The following is a 9,516-nucleotide window of genomic DNA, read 5'->3' on the forward strand; positions in this document are numbered from 1 at the left end:
GTGTTCTGGGGGCCTCTGGATGTCTGGAGTTTTGATCTCCTCCATACCTGCTTCATGCCCTGGAGGACGGGGCTGTGGCCCCCCCACACCCTCTAGCAGATTATTACATGAAGGAACCTTTTAAAAAAACAAAAAACAAACGCGTCCATGCTCACAGGTGTACACACGGGTGATCACACCCACAAACTACACCCTTTTTGGCTCCTACCTCAAAGCACACTGTGTTCTGTTGATCTTATGTGCTGCACAATAATGTTTAACATTTAGTATTTACTGTCATATTCCCATATATCATCGTGATGTTGTTTATTGTATTGCTCTTTTTCTTCCGCCCCTCCCTGAGAACCAGGCTCAGGGAGGGCGGCTCCCCGGGGCTAAAGAAGCCATAAAGCCATCTCAGAAGCTAAATGTTGGCCTAAAGAAGCTAAATACAGAATATATAATATGGATAAATAGGATTGCACATTTGAGTGAGTCTATTGCACAGTGATTATTGCAGTCGAATATAAGAAAATAAATACTGCAAATATTGCACAGTGAAGAGGCACTACAGCTTAGTTGTTCCCCCCTCCTTTGTCCTCCTGTTTCCCCTCCCTCTCCCCTCCAGAGAGGAGTTAAACAGTCTGATGGCGTGTGGGACAAAGGAGTTTTTAAGTCTGTTAGTTCTTGTCTTTGGGAGAAGCAACCTGTCACTGAACAGACTCTTCTGGTTGTTAATGGCCGTGTGCAGAGGATGCCCAGCATTGTCCATAATGTCCATCAGTTTCTTTAATGTCCTTTTCTCTGCCACTGTCACCAGAGTGTCCAGCTTCATGCCGACCACAGAGCTAGCCCTCCTGATCAGTTTCTCCAGCCTGGATGAGTCCTTCTTTGCTGTGCTGCTCCCCCAGCACACCACAGCATAGAAAAGTACTCCAGCAACCACCGACTGGTAAAACATCCTCAGGAGCTTCCTGCAGATGTTAAAAGACCTCAGCCTCCTGAGGAAGTACAGTCGGCTTTGGGCTTTTTTGTACAGGTGCTCTGTGTTGCATGACCAGTCCAGTTTATTGTCCACCCACAGCCCGAGGTACTTGTACTTGTTGACCACCTCCACCTCCTCCCCCTCTATCTGAACCGGTAGTGGACCTTCTCTGGACCTCCCGAAGTCCACAACCAGTTCCTTAGTCTTTGAGGTGTTGAGTTGCAGGTGGTTTGTGTGACTCCATGCGACAAAGTTCCTCACCAGACTTCTGTACTCCTCTTCCTGATCATCCCAGATACACCCCATGATGGCTGTGTCATCTGCAAACTTCTGAATATGGCATAATTCAGAGTTGTAGCAGAAGTCAGAGGTGTACAGGGTGAAGAGAAGAGGGGACAGCACAGTTCCCTGTGGTGCTCCTGTGCTGCTGACCACAGTGTCAGACGTGATGTCCTTCAGCCTGACGTACTGTGGTCTGTCGGTGAGGTAGTCGGAGAGCCAAGCCACCAGGCAGGGGTCCACCTCCATCCTGTTCAGTTTTTCCTGAAGCATACAGGGCCGGATGGTATTAAAGGCACTGGAAAAGTCAAGAAACAGGATCCTGACCGTGCCTTTTCCCCCATCCAGGTGTGAGTGGGCTCTGTGTAGGAGGTACAGGATGGCATCCTCCACTCCGACACCCGCCTTGTATGCAAACTGTAGTGGGTCCTGGGCATGTTGTACCTGTGGTCGGAGGAGGTTGAGGAAGAGCCGCTCTAGAGTCTTCATAAGATGTGACGTCAGTGCCACCGGTCGGAAGTCATTCAGCTCATTGGGCTCATACTTAAATATTAAAGTATTTGACTTTGCACGTGTGTGGAACAGAGAAAATACATTTAAAGATGTATAGTGTACAATCATTGCAGCCAGGGAAAAGAACAGACCAAATACATCATTAAAAGTCCAAAATTACTCTGACATTACTCCACTATTCTTAAAATCAAAAATTCTAAAATTCACAGATCTGGTTCATTTTCTCACAGCACAAATTATATATAAAGCAATAAATAACCTGCTTCCTGACAATATTCTAAAAATGTTTTCTAAAAGGGAACGGGGATACAATTTGAGGGGGGAATTAAATTTAAAACATCCTCGTATCAGTACAACATTAAAAAGTTTTTGCATCTCTGTGTGTGGAGTGAAGCTGTGGAACAGACTAAGTAAAGATACACAGCAAATCCAGCATGTCCAAATTAACACTGTCGGATTTGATTTCAACACTATTAAAGTGTCTATATGGGTCCACACCAGAGAGTGTTAATTTAACTCTTTTTGGAGAGTTGGTACGTTAACTCTGATTTAGTGTTAAACACCAAATCTGTCTGGAGTTGATAATTTAACACTTGGTGTTAAGAGTTTATATATTAACTCTCAAAGAGTATTTTAGTTTAACTACGTAAGAGTTATCTTCTAATTCATTCTAAAAAGCGGGAATTTTACTGTTCTGAACTTCTAGAAATTTCTTTTGGAAATAAACATTTACTAAAAAGATGCAATGTTTTTGAAAAACATTTATTCTGAACTGTGCACCACAATTTCAAAACATTTTCTGAAAGATGTAACAGTGTACATGTTCTCACTTTCATTAGAATTTTGTTTATCAAAAGGTCTGACATAGGTGAGCTGGCAAATGCAAATAACAGCATTCTCATCACTTATTTCTTCAATACAATATGCATGTCCTTCATTCATCCCTTTGTGGAACTTCAACGCACTTCTGCTCTCCCCCATATTCCATCTTCACAAGCATATCCTGTGCGGAGATTGAATAAAAATTAGTTGACACTAATTAATGGCACAAATAATCCAGTAAACAATTGCAGCACAGTAAAAAAAAAAAAGGAATCCTCTTTGAGCCATTACTTGTGTAAAGTATTTTCCCAAAAGACAAAGACACAGGCAACAGGTAATACTGAACTAAATGTAAAACCTCAACCTTTTTCATTTTTACCTAAACCGTGTGCACAAAACTCTGGAGCGATCTATGCTAACGTAGAATCCAGTCAGGACGTCTGCTACTGCTGTTTGCTCGTTTTTTTATTTTTTTTTTATGGGCGATCGTTTTCAGGCTTCAAGTAGCACCATTATACCAACGTTTCACATTCTAGACATTGTTTTAGGTGTATATTAGACCAAAAGTTTGACTGAAAATTCACATGCAAGCTTTTTTCAAGGCTGTGGTATTTGCCCGCAAACAATACCTTTCAGCTAGCTAAAACAGAATATTATGCTATCAGCGAGCAACATGGCTAATGCCTTTCACACAGCTTTGTCTCAACTCCAAAGAGCCACAGAAGTAAAAGCTCATAATAATAATTGAAACAATCTTTGAAAAAATGACTTACCAAGCATGGCAAACAACTCAAATATGTAGCGCAAAATGTTCTGAAACGGCTTCACTTCAGCTTCGATTGGAGCCTATGGTGCTGGGGGCGGAGTCTGTGAATTTACTCTGTTGGTGTCACAGCCCCTCTAGGAGTTCAGAGTTAAGAGGTCAGGAGTTAATGTTTCCATTGTAACACCTCCAGATTTGACAGAGAAACACTCATTTTTAACACTCGATTTTAACTACTGTCATTTTACACCTCAGAGTTACATTAAAAGAATGTGACTCTGCTTAGAGTAAAATTAACTCTACTTTTGCAAGGAGACTATTAACACCAAAACATTTAACACTTTTGAATTTGCTGTGTATGAAGCAATGTCCAAGCATGGCGCAGTTTAAAAAGCGGTTTAAGGATATGGTTTTTACAGGGTACAGGGAAAAGGTAGAGATTTGATAGGGTGTTCTTGTCTAATATTTTCATGTGTGTGCAGGTGCACGGGTATGTTGGTGTGGGTATATATATATATATATCAAATAAAATCAAAATCAAATTCAAATTTTATTTGTCACGTACACAGTCATACACAGTACGATATGTAGTGAAATGCTTGGACAACTGCTCGTGACCTAAAGAAAACAAAAAAGGAAAAGGCTATGAATAAGATAGGAAATAAATATGAAAAATTAAAAAGGGTAAATTTAACTAGGAAGGAATAAAATATAAATTAAGGTTAAAAATGAAATAACTGTACAACACAAATTAGAATGAAGGGTAAATTTAACTGGGAAGAATAAGATAAAATATATAAATTAAAGTTGAAAATAAAATAACTGTACAACAAAATACACAATATAGAACTATATAAGAATGTATGAAGAAATATAAATAAATATATACACAATAACAGCAGCTGTACAAGTATTAACTGGAAATGAAGAATATAGTGACCAGTGTTGTGCAAAACCAATGTCCAGAAAGTCCAGTGTGTGTGTAAGAACTGTATGTGTGGGTCAGTACTGTGTGGTGGTGTGATTGAGAGACCGTATCGCCTGTGGGAAGAAGCTCCTCCTCAGTCTCTCTGTGTTGGTCTTCAGGGAGCGGAATCGCTTTCCTGACCTCAGCAGAGAGAACAGTCTGTTGTTGGGATGGCTGAGGTCCTTCACCATCTTCCTGGCCTTGGTCCAGCACCGCCTGCTGTAGATTGGGTGCAGGTCAGGGAGCTCGGAGCGGATGGTGCGCTCAGCTGACCGCACAACCCTCTGTAGAGCTCGTCTGTCCTGCATGGTGCTGTTCCCGAACCAGGTTAAGATGTTTCCCGTCAGGATGCTCTCTATGGTGCACGAGTAAAAGTTCCTGAGCACCTTGGAGGGCAGTTGGAAGTCTCTCAAGCGTCTGAGGTGGTAGAGACGCTGTCGGGCCTTTTTCACCACGGTGTTGATGTGACAGGACCATGACAGGTCCTGCGTGATGTGAACTCCGAGGTATTTGAAGCTGTCCACTCTCTCCACTGGGCACTCGTTGATGACGGGGGTCTGGTAGTTCCTCTCCTGCTTAGTGCTGAAGTCCACTATCAGCTCCTTTGTCTTACTGACGTTTAGAAGGAGGTTGTTCCTCTGGCACCAGTTCTCCAGATTCCTAATCTCCTTCAGGTAGGCCGTCTCGTTGTTATCAGAGATCAGGCCCACCACGACGGTGTCGTCAGCAAACTTGATGATGGTGGTGGAGCTGGTAGTGGCCACACAGTCATATGTGTACAAAGAGTACAGCAGGGGGCTCAGAACACACCCCTGGGGGGCTCCAGTGCTGAGAGTGGTGGAGGCTGAGACATGTCCGCCCATCCTTACTGCCTGTGGTCTGCCAGTTAGGAAGTTGGAGATCCACTGACACATAGATGAGCTGAGTCCCAGATGCTCCAGCTTGGTGGTGAGTGTGGAGGGAATTATGGTGTTAAATGCAGAGCTGTAGTCTATGAAGAGCATTTTAACATAATTCCCCCTTCTAGTGTCCAAGTGAGTGAGTGATGTGTGGAGGAGATGAGAGATGGCATCGTCTGTGGAACGATTTGGACGGTAAGCGAACTGTAGTGGGTCCAGTGTGTCTGGTAGTGAAGAAATGATGAAGTCTCTGACCAGGCGTTCAAAGCACTTCATCACTACTGAGGTGAGGGCTACAGGGCGATAGTCATTGAGAGAAGCAGGGTGGGGTTTCTTCGGGACAGGAACAATGATGGACTCTTTGAAGCATGTGGGGATCACCGACTGAGATAAAGAGATGTTGAATATCTCAGTGAACACAGGAGCTAGCTGGTATGCGCAGTCTCTGAGGATACGACCTGGGATGCCGTCTGGTCCTGCTGCTTTCCTGGTGTTCACTCTCTTGAAGGCTCTCCTTACTTCATGCTCGGAGATGACGAGCACGTTTCCGGTGCTGGCAGTATCTTCCTGTCTGCAGCCGTTAGCGCCGCTAACACTAGCATTGTTGGAGACCTTAGCTGCAGCCTCGAAGCGAGCATAGAAAGTGTTCAGCTCGTCTGCCAGAGTCACGGCCGCGTTCGTCATACCGGTTGTTGGTGCTTTATAGTCCGTTATTGTCCTTAGTCCCCGCCACAGGCTCCTAGAGTCACTCTGTTGGAGTTGTGACTCTAGTTTCCTCCCGTAGCGCTGCTTCGCCTCTTTCATCGCCCTCCGCACGTTATATGACGCGGCTTTGTACGGGTCCATGTCCCCCGTCATGAGTCCCGTGTTGTAGGCAGCGGTGCGGGATCTCAGAGCGTCGCGGATGGTTTTATCCACCCACGGCTTCTGGTTGGGAAACGTTGTGATAGTCTTTGTCTCCACGGTATCATCCGCTAGTTTCCCGATGAATCCCACAACCACTTCCGTAAACACGTTGACGTCATCGTCGGAGCTGTTTCTGAACATGCCCCAGTCTGCGTCATCGAGTGCGTCCGGTAACGCGGCCACCGATTGATCCGTCCAGCGCGCGACCTTCCTCTGAACCGGAACTTCCTGTTTCAGCCTTTGTTTGTATTTTGGCATGAGGAAGATGGCGGCGTGATCAGATTTGCCAAACGGGGGGCGGGATTGTGCCTTGTAGCCGTCCTTGACCGTAGTGTAGCAGTGGTCCAGTGTCCTTTCACCTCTGCTGGGGCAGGTGATGTGTTGATAAAAGTTTGGCGCTGCGCGTTTGAGGTTGGCGCTATTAAAGTCCCCCGTCACAATAAGCGCAGCGTCCCGGTGTTGTGTCTGGTGCTGTGTGAGTGCCTCATGCAGCTCGCATAAGGCGGTGACCGTGTCCGCTTGTGGTGGAATATAAACGGCACTTACAATGACCGATGTAAATTCCCGAGGTAGATAAAAAGGACGACACATGATGGACAGTAGTTCCAGATTTGTTGTGCAGGAGCGTGTGAGAGGAACAACGTTCGCACTGTTGCACCAGTTGTTGTTCACCATTAAACACACGCCGCCTCCCCTTGACTTCCCCGAGTCCCGTGTCCTGTCCATGCGGTGAACCGAGAAGAACCCGGCCGGCTGGATGGCGTGGTCCGGCACCGCTGGGTTCAGCCATGTCTCGGTGAAGCAGAGGAGATTGCAGTCCCGAATGTCTCTCTGGAACTTTATCCTGGCCCTGAGGTCGTCAAGCTTGTTCTCCAGTGACTGGACGTTGGCGAGCAGGATGCTAGGCAGAGGTGTGCGGTGTGCACGAGCTCTCAGCCTGTTCCTGACGCCGGCTCGCTTCCCTCTAGGCCTCCGCCGCTTCCCTTTGTTCTCCCTCGAGATCTCACTCGGCCAGCTCGGATCCGGAGTTAAAAACTTCGAATTGTGAGTACATTGTATACCAATAGAAACAAGAGTGTCACTGTCATACCTAATGTACCCAATGGTGATGATTTTGCCGATTTAGAAACGCTGAAAACTAACTTAAAAAACAAAGACAAAGAAAAAGTGGTCGGAGCAGTCGTGACGGCAGCCGACCTCACCGGCGCCATCTATATAATTGTAGGCTGTGTATCCTTGAGGTGTTAATGGGGTTATTGAAAATGTGTATATGTGCGTATGTGTGTATATACGTATGTATGGATAGATAGAAACATATATGTGTATATATTTAAAAAAAAAAAAAAAAAAAAAAAATTACACATAGCATATAATGTAATTGAGAGGAGGTATTTCTGTAGTCTATTGATACTAGATAGTGGAAAAGGGGTGGGATTAAATAAGCTTATGCTTCTTCCTGCTCCTTTTTGAACATGGACGTTATTTGGAGTTGTGGTTGCTCGTTTTCCTTTTGTTTGCTTTGTTCATTTGTCTCTTTTAATTCTATTTTTTTTATACTTTTTCAACATGTTCAAAATAAAGATTCAATCAATCAATCAATCAGACATTACAATGAGTGGAAAAAGACGTCTGACAACAACTGTAGATGCTTTATTCATATGTTTACTCCAAAAATACAGTATTGCTTATGAACAGAAAGACTTTTGAAAAAAGGTCTCAAAGACCTTGTGTGTTTTATCAGTTTCTGAGACAGAAAAGCATCTGGGCTAACATTTAACATGTGAGGGACAGACATATAGTGGAGCTCTGGTGAGGTGTGGCCACATGATTTAAACGGAGTCAGTGGTGTGATCTAGTGATGTGTCGGTTGTGAACGAAACAGCTCTTAGAGCCGACTCTTTGAAGTGAACAACGCGAGCTGACTCCTTATTGGGAACTGTGGGGTTTTTCCTTCTCTCGCCCTTTTTTCCGCTTCACTCCACACACGAGCCTTGTGCTTGCACTGAGCAGAGGGGGGATGGGCGGTAGTTACACTGGCAGTAGCACAGGAACAGAGCGGGAGGGAGAGAGAGAAAAAGAGAGGCAGGGACAACAACATTACAAAGGTATAGTAATCATACACAACTATTTTCAGTTGCAGATGATAAAGGATTCAGAAAGTTTATTCATGCAGCTCCATATGACAGAGAATGTGCATCTTCTTTTTGTTTTCATATTTTCATTTATATTTAATTGTGTTGTGGTTTGCAGTGTTTTGTGTTGTTTCACTTTAAATTTGTTTAAAAGGAAAAGGCTGAAATATTAAATAGTTAAAAGTTGAAAAGTAAATAGTTGTTTTTTGTATTATATAATTAATTTATGGCACGGTGGTTAGCACTGTTGCTGCACAGCAAGAAGGTCCTGAGGTCAATTCCACCATCAGGCCGGGGTCTTTCTGTGTGGAGTTTGCATGTTCTCCCCGTGTTTGCGTGGGTTCCCTCCGGGTACTCCGGCTTCCTCCCACCGTCCAAAGACATGCAGCTTGTGGGGATAGGTTAATTGGATAATCCAAATTGCCACTAGGTGTGAATGTGAGTGTGAATGGTTGTCTGTCCCTGTGTGTTGGCCCTGCGACAGACTGGCGACCTGTCCAGGGTGGACCCTGCCTCTCGCCCTATAACAGCTGGGATAGGCTCCAGCGCCCCCCGCGACCCTGAAAAGGATAAGCGGAAGCGAATGGATGGATGGATAATTAATTTATTACATTTTATGTGGAGTGAATGAATAAAAGTATATTTACGGTGGCACCTAGAGACAAAGCACGTACAAACTCCAAAACATGTACAAGACACAACAGAAGTGCTTCAGGGTGCTTTTGTTACCTAGTGGCTACACAAGCCAGGAAGTACCAACGACTGGATTTGGTGTGTGGTAGTAACGGGTAAATTTAGGTGATCTAGGTAGCTCTGTTTTGGAAGTTCAGTTAACTCTAGAAATGTGTTTAGGACTTTGCTTGTGCTTTTATATTTATAAATAAACATATATTAAAAAACATGTTTGTTTTTTTTCCATTAGTAATTCCTTTTGGGCATAATTTTATATTGTTGTTGATAATAAATTAATTAAAGCAACAAAACAACCTGAAGAGCTGGTTGGGAGCCGAAAGAGCCGGTTCCCTAAAAAAAGCCGGAATTCCCATCACTAGTGCGATCCAAAGGCAACAAGGGCCAAACATTTATTGGCTTCAGGATTATGACATTTTAACAACTGTTACTATTGTTTACTTTGTATTTATTTTAACAATTCCATATAGTTTCGTGTGTTTTTCACGTTCGTGCTGTGTTTTCATTGCTTATATTATAAATATTTCTTTTCAAACTGAATTAAAAAAAAACATAATTAATAAAAAAGAAGTTAGTGTGTG

The sequence above is a fragment of the Copadichromis virginalis genome, linkage group LG14, assembly GCF_057382275.1.
Source record: "Copadichromis virginalis isolate Kocher_CV1m ecotype Utaka linkage group LG14, C_Virginalis_male_GT1.1, whole genome shotgun sequence".
Classification (NCBI taxonomy): Eukaryota; Metazoa; Chordata; class Actinopteri; order Cichliformes; family Cichlidae; genus Copadichromis; species Copadichromis virginalis.